Genomic DNA, 11,114 nt, shown 5'->3' with positions numbered 1-11,114 from the left:
CGGCCCCGCCGCTCCCCGCCGCCGGCAGCGCGCAGGCTGCACCCGCTCCCCCCGCCGGCCTTCCTCCTCCTCGCCTTCCTCCTCCTCCTCCTCCTCTCCTCTCCTCCCCGGCGGTGCAACCGCATCGGAGAGCATCGGGAAAGAGGGGGGTAAAGGGGGGGGGGGGGGGGGGGGGCTGCGAGGGAAGGAGCCCACTGCGATCCGCACCTCCCTCCTCTCCCTCCCTCCCCTGGTTATTTATTTTATTTATTTTAAATACAAAAGCGCAGGTCCCGCCCCCCCCCTCCCTCCGCCCCCCGCCCCGGGCTCCCCCCGCAGCATCAAAGCGCAGCCCGGCGGAGCGGTCCTGCAAGGGCGGTAGCGCACTAAAAAACAAAAACAAAAAAGAGAGAAAAAAAGAGGAAAAAAAAGAGAAAAAAGGGCCCAAAGAATTTTAAAAATTAAAAAGAGAAAGCAGGAGAAGCCGGGGGAGCACCCTTGTCCCCTCCCGGGGCTCCCAGCCCCGGGGCATCCCCGGTGCGAGGCGGGCGCGGGGGCGGCTCCAGCGCGGCCGGGGGCGGTAGGAAAGGCGCGTAATCAGCGCTGGTGAGGAAAATCAAATTATTTTATATTTTTAGGGGTCAGGATTTATTTTTTGCGCCCATCCCGCGGCGGCTACAGAGTTGCCAGGACCTTATCAAAGGGAAGCGATCGCAGCCGCCGCTCCGCCGCCTTAAAGGCGCAGCGCCCCTTTTGCTGCGCCGCCCCGCGCAGCGCCCGCGCATCCCCCGCGCATCCCCCGTCCCCCTCCCCAGCCCACATCAGCGCTGCAGGCCGGGGGCGACTCCCCGGCATTAAAAACTTTGCTAAAAGTTTTCATGTCGGGGAGAAAATGGGGCGGGTCCCCGTATTATTATTATTATTATTTTATATATTTATATATATATGTATAATCCGCGGGCCTGTTTTCGCTCTGCAGGCTAATTAAACAATCCCTGATTGCAATAGAACTGGCACAGCAGCCAAAGCCCGGCCGCAGTTGTGTTCCCATCTCCGGCCCCAGCTGTTAAATATTAACCAGGCACGGAATGGAGGGTTTGGAACTTCATACAAAAGGTTTTAATTAGGGGTTGGCCCCCAAACCTGCCCTCCAGATCCAAGGAGGCTCCTGCCCTCCTCCTCCTCAGCCTGCTCCGAGCCTGGACCTGGGGGCTCTGCAGTTCCCTCTGTCAAGAGCCCACCTTGGTCTGGCTGGCAGAGCTGGTGGGTCCAGCTTGGCTTGGTTTTTATCATTATTATAGAATCACAGACGGGATTGGGTTGGGGGGGACCTTAAAGCTCATCCCATTCCAGCTCATCCACCTTCCACTGTCCCAAGCTGCTCCAAGCCCTGTCCAGCCTGGCCTTGGGCACTGCCAGGGATCCAGGGGCAGCCACAGCTGCTCTGGGCACCCTCCCAGGGAAGCATTTCTTCCTAATAATCAATGTAGCTCTGCCCTTAGTCAGTGTGCAGCACTGCCCCTTGTCCTGTCACTCCGGGCAGGGCAGGTGGCAAAGCCAAAGAAATGTCACCTTCCATGCTGGCTGTGCCTGAGCATCAGCAGGGCCCCTCCTGGGGAATGCCAAGGCACAGTGGAGTCCCTTGCTGGCCCAGCTCTTGTCCCCGGGCCCTGTCCCACATCCAGGGCACACTGCAGAGCTGCCCCTTCCAGCCAGCACACAGCCCAGAGCCCTGGGAACTGGAACCCAGGCAGACCCTGCTGCCAGCACAGAGCCCAGGAACTGGAGCCCAGACAGACCCCAGAAATGGAGCCCAGGCAGACCCTGCTGCCAGCACAGAGCCCAGAGCCCTGGGAAATGGAGCCCAGATGGATCCTGCTCCCAGCACAGAGCCCAGAGCCCAGGAAACTGGAGCCCAGGCAGACCCTGCTGCCAGCACAGAGCCCAGACAGACCCTGCTCCCTGGTTGCTCCCAGCGCCTCCCCTCTCTCCTCCTGCCCTGCAAAAGGAAACCCCACGGGAAGGATGGGGATCCTGGGACAGCAGCACCCCAGAGACGCTCCAGTGGACATCCCTGGTCCCTGCATGTCCCTGGATGTCCCAGGCACAGCCTGATCCTAAATGAGGGCTCAGAAGCCAGGATCACAACCACAGGCCTGTCCCTGTCCCTTCCCACCTTCTCTGTGAGGAAGAGCTGCTGGTTCGCACCATCCCCAGCTCAGAGCTCACATTCACCCCAGAGCACAGAGCTGCTCCTGCTCCAGGCCCTGCTCAGCCCCTCTGCACCAGAACAAACAGCAAATACCCCCAGAGGATGAGTGTTGTGGTGGCCCTGGATGGGATGTCCTTTGGAGCCACAATTTTGTCACCCATCCAATGGCACAATCCATCCTGGAGCCTCACACAGCCATGAACTGCCTGGGCTGGGCAAGCTGGCTAATAATGAAAGAATAAGAGGATGAATTTGCTGGGCTAATAATGAAAGAATAAGAGGGTGAATTTGCTGGGCTAATAATGAAAGAATAAGAGGGTGAATTTGTTGTTGCTGCCCAGTTACACATTTCCCAGGCCTAGGAATGGCTCCCACTGGACATGGAAAGCAAATGTTCTGCCAAGCCCACGAGCTGAACAGTAAAAGCCCTTTCAAGGCCCAAGAAGAGTTATGGATTATTAGGATTATTCATTTTTTTGCTGCTCATAATGCCAAATATCAATGTGCCACGATGCTGCTGAGCCATACAATATGGTCCTTTCCTGGGAGAATGAACAGCCTGTGTCCCTCTGGGCCCCTTGGGATGGTGACAGTGGTGTCACCTCCAGCCCAGGACCTCCAGCCACGACGAGGTGACTTGACCACCTTTCTCCTTACAACTTTCTTTGAAACAATGTTGGATAAAACCTCTCCTAGTCCCATTACTGCTACAGCACAGAAAATGAAACCTCGTAATGGAGGCTGAAAACCTCAGACTCGTTCCCTTTGGAAGAAAATCTCATTAAGGCTCATTCATCCCGTTTCATAAAAACGTCACTTAGCCCAGCGCTTCTCTCCAAATCCCGTTGTGCAATAACACCACCCTGGGAGAGCAAGCAGGAACGCAGACAGGGACTGCATTGACCAAACCCTGGGGATTGCAGGTGCGGAGGAGCAGCCCACCCAAACACCTGCTGAGTCCCCACCCTCTCTGTGCCAGCCACAAAGGGACCCTGGGGGCACACAAGGAGGGCAGGGAGAGCCCCTGGGGCTGTGGCTTTGTGGGGAGCTGCCCAGGTGTCCTGATTGTTATTCCCTGCTCCCATTTTTTTTTACCTGAGATCTCCTTAATTTAAAATTTATAGCAATCCTTGGGCCAGCGAGGGGGTCCACTGTGCCTTGGCATTAATCAGGAGGTGCCCTGGCACAGCCAGTGTGGAAGGTGATAATTTATAATAATAAAACAAATAAAATTACAAATAAAAAATACAAATAAAAAATTTAAAAATAAAAATAAAACTTAATAATAATATTATATATAAATATAAATATATTATTTATATATTATTTATATATAAATATATATTTATATATAAAAATATATTTATTTATATAAAAATTTATATTAGATATATAAATATATATAAATTTATATTATTTATATAAATATATATATAAATAATATTATATATATATATAATTTCTTTGGCCACAGGCTTTGCCACTTGCCCTGCCCAGACTGACAGGACAAGGGGCAGTGCTGCACACTGACTAAGGGCAGAGCTACACTGATTATTAGGAAGAAATGCTTCCCTGGGAGGGTGCCCAGAGCAGCTGTGGCTGCCCCTGGATCCCTGGCAGTGCCCAAATCCAGGCTGGACAGGGCTTGGAGCACCCTGGGACAGTGGGAGGTGTCCCTGCCATGGCAAGGGTTGGATTCAGAAAAATAAAAATTTAAATTTTCCATTTCAGGGGAGACTCCTGCCTTCCTTTCTTTTGAAACCAAGGCACCAGGGAGCAGCCTGTCCTGCCCAGAGCAGTGGTGGCCCCACTCATGTCCAGTCAGGAGTCTCTTTTCTGCTCCTGCCCACAGGGAAGAGTCAGGTCCTGCCTGGGATTTGAAAGCAGTGTGGTGAACGAGGCAGGCGGTGGCAGGTACAGGAAGGTCTTCCAGAGTTTTCTTCATCTTTAGCAGCTTCTGGAAGTCCTTGTTCACAGATCTACAGGGAATCTCTGTGTTCAGGTAGCAGCTGCAGTCATCAAGAAAGCAGAGGATCTTTGAATTTCCTTCTGATTTTCCTGTCTAAACTTGAATCTGAATTCCCAGGTTGAGCAGAGGGGAAAATTAACTATTTATATTTTATTTGTTAGCCTTTCTCTGCATCTGAGATGAAAACCCAGTCAAATGAGGGAGAAAAGGCTGCAAAAAGCTGTTTAAAGCAGCGTCCTCCAGCCGTGCTCAGCCCTCCTGGTGCCCAGCAAAGGGCAGACACAGCCTGTCCCTCCTCTCTGGCTGCTGCTCTGTGTCATGTTCACAGCCACCACAGAAGCTTCAAGTCAGATTGTGCCACCAAAAAGGAATAATTTTAGATTAAAAGAATCAGTTCACAGCGAAGCTGCACAATAAAGAGAAATTAATTTTTTTTTTTTTTTTACTTTGAGCTTTTTATAGAGCAGGTAGTAAAAAAAAAAAAAAAAAAGTGGGAAAGAAAGCGGCAGAGGGGTCTTTGAGAGCATTGCAGATGTGCCAGTGCACACTGCCTGGGCTGCTCCTGACTGCACCCAGCTAAGCTGGCTCCTGTGTGCCCATGGGGCTCCTAAAGGGATGGCTCTGTGTTCTTGTCCTCCCACAGAGCACCAGCCCAGAGCCCAGGGCTCTCCTGTTGGTCCCTCTGAGGGGCTTTGTGGAGGTGACAGGGGACCAGGAGCTCAAATCAAGTCAAATCAAATCAAATCAAATCAAATCAAATCAAATCCAGCAGCCCAGCACATCAGAGCAGTGCCCACACTGTGCTTGTCAGGAGCCACAAGTCCTAAACCAGAGGACAAAGTCAGAGCCCTTCCCTGTGCACGGGGACACAGCGTGGGCAGGGAACTGCCTTCCTCATGGGGAACCTCAAAAAACCTGAGAGATGCCACCAGAGCCTGTCCAGCCTAACAAGAGATGCCATCACAGCCTGTCCATGCCAAGAGATGCCAGCACAGCCTGTCCAACCCACCAGGAGATGCCAGCACAACCTGTCCAGCCCAGGAGATGCCACCACACCTCACCATCAGGCCAGGGCACGGTGCTGCTGCCTGACCCTGACTGTGCTGATGCCCCTCTGCTTAAACCACAGCAGGATCACTGAACCACAGAATCCCAGACTGGTTTGGGTTGGAAGGGACCTTAAAACTCATCCTGTTCCATGCCCCTGCCATGGCCAGGGACACCTTCCACTGGCCCAGGTTGCTCCAAGCCCTGTCCAGCCTGGCCTTGGGCACTGCCAGGGGGTCACAAGGACATGGATGGAAAATAGAGAGGAAACATGAATCAAGCATGCTGAGAGCTCCCTCCTCTCCATGCACAGCCCCCACTGGGGGTCACATCCCCTCCAAGACCCCTCCAAGCCCTCCCTCCTGCCCCCCACTCCATCCCTGTGCCTGCCCTTCCCTATTCACCCTTCCCACCCCAAGCCAGAGCGGGCCAGGGGCTCGGGGTCTAGAAATCACTTTCCCAGCAGGAAAGCTGCCCAGTGAGATGCAGAGCCCATGAGGTTCCCCCAGAGGGGAGGATGCAGCCCCCCAGTGTGGCTGATGTCCCCTCTGTCACCCAGCTCACACTGGTGGTCATGTTGATAACGACATCAAAGGCTTGGGACTGTTTCAACAAAAGTGCTGGGAACAGCCTTGATCAAAATAAGAGGAAGACCCTGTATACAGAAGACATGAGAGGTTTGCAACCCACATGTGAACTTTTGAAGTTATTCTTTCTTTTTTTTTTTTAATAAACTAGTTGAACATCATTAGTTTAAGAGGTATGAACCCTTTGGGCTGTGCAATCTCCCCACATTCTGCAGGCACAGGGTATTATCCACACAAAGACATGCTTTTCCAGTGGGGAGGAAGAACACTGCCAGAGATACTCACAAACAAGACAAGAAAACACACAATTAGTTTTGTGGGGTTTGAAGATCATTCCATAAACTGACACACTTTTGTTAGCGACCGTCGCCAGATAAGTCCGATACATTTTCTCTCCTATAATCCTTTTACCATTTCCATTCCCCCCCACAGACTCTTTGCCTTGATGTTTTGTTCAGTGCACTCCCTGCTATCTGCACACGCTTGCCCAGATTTTTTAGACTTGAAAGGGGCACGGTATCAGCATTAACCATTCCAGGAGAGCTGATAAAACACGCACGAGCACTTTGCTATCTATTAACATTTCTGAACTCCTTCCATCACCTGCACAGAACAGAGATTGAAGAGAGGGTGGGAGCAAAAGAGGTAAATGAGGATATTTATGACCAGCTTCCCATGGCTTATTTTTTCCACCACCCCTTCCTCACCATGCACAAATGAGCAAAACTAGAAGTGAGACTGTGATAAAAACCACGTCAAAACCTGCCACTTTAAAGCTGACCTAAAAAACTGATCATCCTATATAAATTAATCAATAGCCTTTAACAAAAAAAAAAAAAAATTAAATATCCTTAAAAAATTAAAAAGCCTCTGCCACCTTCCTGTAACAAGGACAGCAAGATTCCCCATCCCTGGAAATGTCCAGGGCCAGGCTGAACAGGGCTGGGAGCAACCTGGTCTAATGGAAGGTGTCCCTGCATATGGCCCTGGAATGTAACATTTAAATCCTCTTGAGTTTTTCTGTCAAATGCAGATTTTTTTAATGGGAAATTGTGCACTGCTGTGGCTCCCAGGGATGTACCCTGATGCCATGGCAGAACAACGAGTGTGGTTCTCTTGTCATGTCAGTGATGACTTCCTAAAGTCCTGCTCAGGGCCACATTCCTCATTTTCCCACCTCTGCTCACTGCTTTTGCTCACAGTGCTGGTTCTGGGTTTCATTAGCACACGGTGCCAAGGAGAAGCTGGATCTGAAGTGGTTCAAAGCCCAGTTTCTCCACGCTCTAACCCTGTGAGTGTTCGTGAAGTGACTTTGAGACGCTCCAAGCAATCACTCCACGCAACTTGTGAGCATCCATCACCCTGAGGGGACAAACCTGACAGTGGGACAGAGCTTTTGCTAAAACCATCACCAGACACTGTGATGGCAGCCTGGAGCTTTATCAGCCCAACAGGCTCGGATTTAAGGGTTTCCCTTCCAGCCTGGGGTGGCTCAGATCCACCTTGGTGCGCCCTCCTCCTTCCCACACCGCCCTTCTGGGGCGCTCAGAATGTGGGGAGGTGACAGGAGCATCGCTGCCAGCAGGGCCTGGAGGAGATTCCATTCCATTTTTTCATGGAAACAGGAACATTTTTTCCAGGCATGCTCAGGGAAGCCCTTCTCCTGCGTGCACAGAGGGGTGTCCTGGCTCTGGATGCTCCAACACGACTTGGGGCTGATGCTATCTTGGCCTGACTGCAGAGGAAGGGAAATATATGATGTGTTACCAGCCTGAACTGATGTGATTTGATTCTGCAATTTAATCTGGTTTGTTTTCTGGCTGGCTCCTATAGCTGTGTAAAAATGGCTCCTTGAAAACCCAACCAAGGATGAAGTGCACTCCCTGCAAATCTCAGCGAGGGAAAGGAAATCCAAATGTTTTGAGTTTAACTATTAAACATAGTTTCCAGCTAGTGTGCTCAGAATTTGAAATTAAACAAATGAAAGAAACATGTTTCAATGGTTTTATGTAGGCAATAATGTCATTAACAGGAAATAAAGAAATTGGGCTTTGCAGCTGCAGCATGAAGTTTAACCCTTCCCGTGCCTGCTGGGCTGCCACAGCCCACTCCCACCCTGCCTGCTACAGGGCATCCCAAAAAACCTTCCTGGACCCAAATATCCTGATCCACACAGCCCTCAGAGCAGGATGGTAATGGAAAAAGCAGGAGGAGAGACAACAGTTAGGAGAGAACAGGCTTTCCTAACTAGTGGAAAACTTGCAGATCATAAAGTCAAATAAAACTTTTCAGTTCCAGAGGTAGAAAAAAAATACAAACCAAACCCAAGCCCTTTGTGCATGGTTATTTTTAGGTGTGCTGTCAGAGTTGAATACCCTAAAATCATACCTGCTTTGGTTTGTTTCTGCCTGTCCATTCAATTCTCAGAATTAAGGACAGTGAAGGGTGTGAGATCCATCCCAGCCCCGTGGTGCTGTCAGGAGCTGGGTGATGCCTCTCAAAAGCTGGACCAGTCCTGAGGCCACAAAAGAAACAATAATTTTCTTAAGGATGCTTTTATTTCCAGGTGTGAAATGCAGGCTGGAGAGAGGAGGCTTTGCATGGAGAAATTCTCACCCCCACATCCTCAGGTCACCCCTCCTGAGCAGCTGTGCCCAAACCAGCACCAAATTATTGGGGCCATTTCATCTAAAACCACATTTTTCTGCTCCCCCTTCTCCCAGTTTATCTACATTTCCTTTTAGCAGATTGTGTCTTCCTCTGCCAAAGCCCTATTAATTGTATGAAAAGGTGTTTTCTTCCTCTGTGGGAACCTCCACCATAATCCTTAAATAATTAATATTGGCAGCTTTGTTTTCCCTTTTCATTAAAAGGAAGGGAAACTTGCTGAGTGTGAGGTCAGTCTCTCTCCTGGCCAGACCCAAAAAGGCTGCCTGGACATACATTTCATTAATGATTATTTTTCTTTTTACTAGAAATGTTTATGCTGGGGGAGAAACCATCAAAATACTATTTTAATCTTTTTTTCCTTTTGCTTTCTAATCCTTTCACAGAAGCTGGAAATTACCCAGTATCCTTTCTCTCTAGGAAACTGGGGGGACTGGGAACCTCATACTGCTGAAACTCAGGAGAAAGTGAAGTATTATCAGCCCAAATCCCCATTTCTGCACCCCAGCCCCAAACGAGCTTCTGGGCTTTTCCCAGCAGGACTGAAATTAGAACACTTTGGGGTTTTTTTTTTAATATCTGAAAACAATTCTAACTCAAATCTCCTGTTATCCTGAGAGCATAATCCAGACTATCACGTCACAACTGAGAGATCCTCCCTCCTTTTTTTTGGTAGTGTCTGGATAATCATTTCCCCAGCACTGCTGTTCCTCCAACAACCATCCCAGGGAGCAAAACCCATCCCCAGGAGGATGCTCTGGCACTGGAGCAGTTCCTACCTTGCTGTAATTCCCCTGGAAAAGGCCAGCACACCCCCTGCACACTAATCAGAGCTGCAGATCAGCTCATTAGCGGTGATGCAGGGGATGGTGGCCATGGCAGGAAGCACTGAGGGGAGCAGGAGGTGGCTGTCACCTCCTGAGTCCCAGCTGCTGCTGCTTCCTGAGATAAGTTCAGTTTGTAAAGGGAACATTTCCACCTGGGGGAAGCCCTAAAAACTCCTAGAAAGCAGTAAAAGCTGAAATCCTGCTGTGGGTGATGCAGCGTGAGGTTGGCTGCAGGACAACCACGCTGCTGTGGTGTTTCACACCTCCAAAAAACACTTGGAGGTGTTTCACCTCCAAAAAACACTGGTTCTGAGGAATTTGTCAGAGATACTTTTAGGGTCTGATTCAGATCTAGGGTCTGTTCACCTCTGTGCATGGAATGGAAATAAGAGCTTCCACCCAAGCCCCCTGCAAGCTGGAAGGAGAACACTTACCTCATCTCAATCATGGATGAAGGGAATTTGCTTGGGAATGGAAAAGAAAACTTTGGAAATCATGGAAATAACTCTTTGATTATGATCCCCATCCCATGGCTGGCTGCTCAGATTAACTGAGAGCACTCTCATGATGGACTTCCCTTCCTGAAGGTCACAGGCAGGGTGATCAGATCCCAGGAGAATGGGGCACCTCCTGCTCCCTGCTGGCCTGGGGGATGGCAGAGCTCCAGAGGAACCAACTGGTCACAGGAACAGGGATTTGGATTTCTGATCACACCTCGTGCAGGTCCAGCTCTGCAAGGGCTTCCCTTGGGCACCTATGACATGTTTTAGTGCTGGGTTCCACTTATCCACCCTGTCTGATGATGGACTCAATGAAAGAAATGCTGGGACAGCTGACTATTCTTCTAGCCATAACTTTAGACAATAAAATTAGATAAATCCCATAGTTTTAAGCAATACACCATTGTCCTTTAGTTACACAGGCACATGCCCGAGCGAAGAGCAGATATAAAAATATATTTATATTTATATTTATATTTATATTTATATTTATATTTATAATTTATCTTGAGAAATATATTTATATTTATAAATATTTTTAATTTATTTAAATTTAAATTTTTATTTATAATTTATTTTTTATATTTATTTCTATTATAAATAAACTGGATTGTATTCAATAGATTTCTATTTTAAAAATTAACTTAATTTAAAATTTTTATATTAAATTGATTTTTTAAATATGAAATTGATTTCAGTTCATGGAGAATGTAATATCAGAGCAGGCTCAAGGCAGAGCTATTTAATACATTTAAAGGATGTGGTTTCCACAAGCTCAGACACGTTGACTCTTGAAGTGAACATGGATAATGAGGCTCTCCTGTGATACACCTGACACCAGCCAGCACTGGGAACGTGGATCTGTCACCCGTGGCTCCCAGTGAGAGGATGAAACCCCGGGTCAGAGTTGGTCACCAAGCCCTGGCCTCCAGCCTGAAAACCCCCCTGTGCTCAGCTGGGATGGCCCTGGGAGCTCTGAGCTGTGCCAGGAGGAGCAGTGCCCATCCCTGGAGTGCCCCAGGCCAGGCTGGATGTGACTCTGAGCACCCTGGCACACTGGAAGGTGGTGGCATGAAATGGTGGCACCACCATGGCAGGGAGTGGAATGAGATGAGCTTTAAGGTCTCTTCCCCTCCAAACCCTTCCACGGCTCTGTGACCCCTGGAGCAGCTGCAGCCACAGCTGGGACACTGCTCAAGCCCCTGCAGCCAGAGCCAGCCCTTTGTCCTGGAGTGCACTAAAATAATAACCTGCCCGATGCTGCCGTTACACCCATGCAAATCAGGAGGAAAGGATTACACCACTAGAAAACCAGCAAGAAAAAGA

The sequence above is a fragment of the Ammospiza caudacuta genome, chromosome 19 (genome assembly GCF_027887145.1).
Source record: "Ammospiza caudacuta isolate bAmmCau1 chromosome 19, bAmmCau1.pri, whole genome shotgun sequence".
Classification (NCBI taxonomy): Eukaryota; Metazoa; Chordata; class Aves; order Passeriformes; family Passerellidae; genus Ammospiza; species Ammospiza caudacuta.
The sequence above is the reverse complement of the archived record's forward strand: the minus strand, read 5'-3'. Positions refer to the sequence as shown.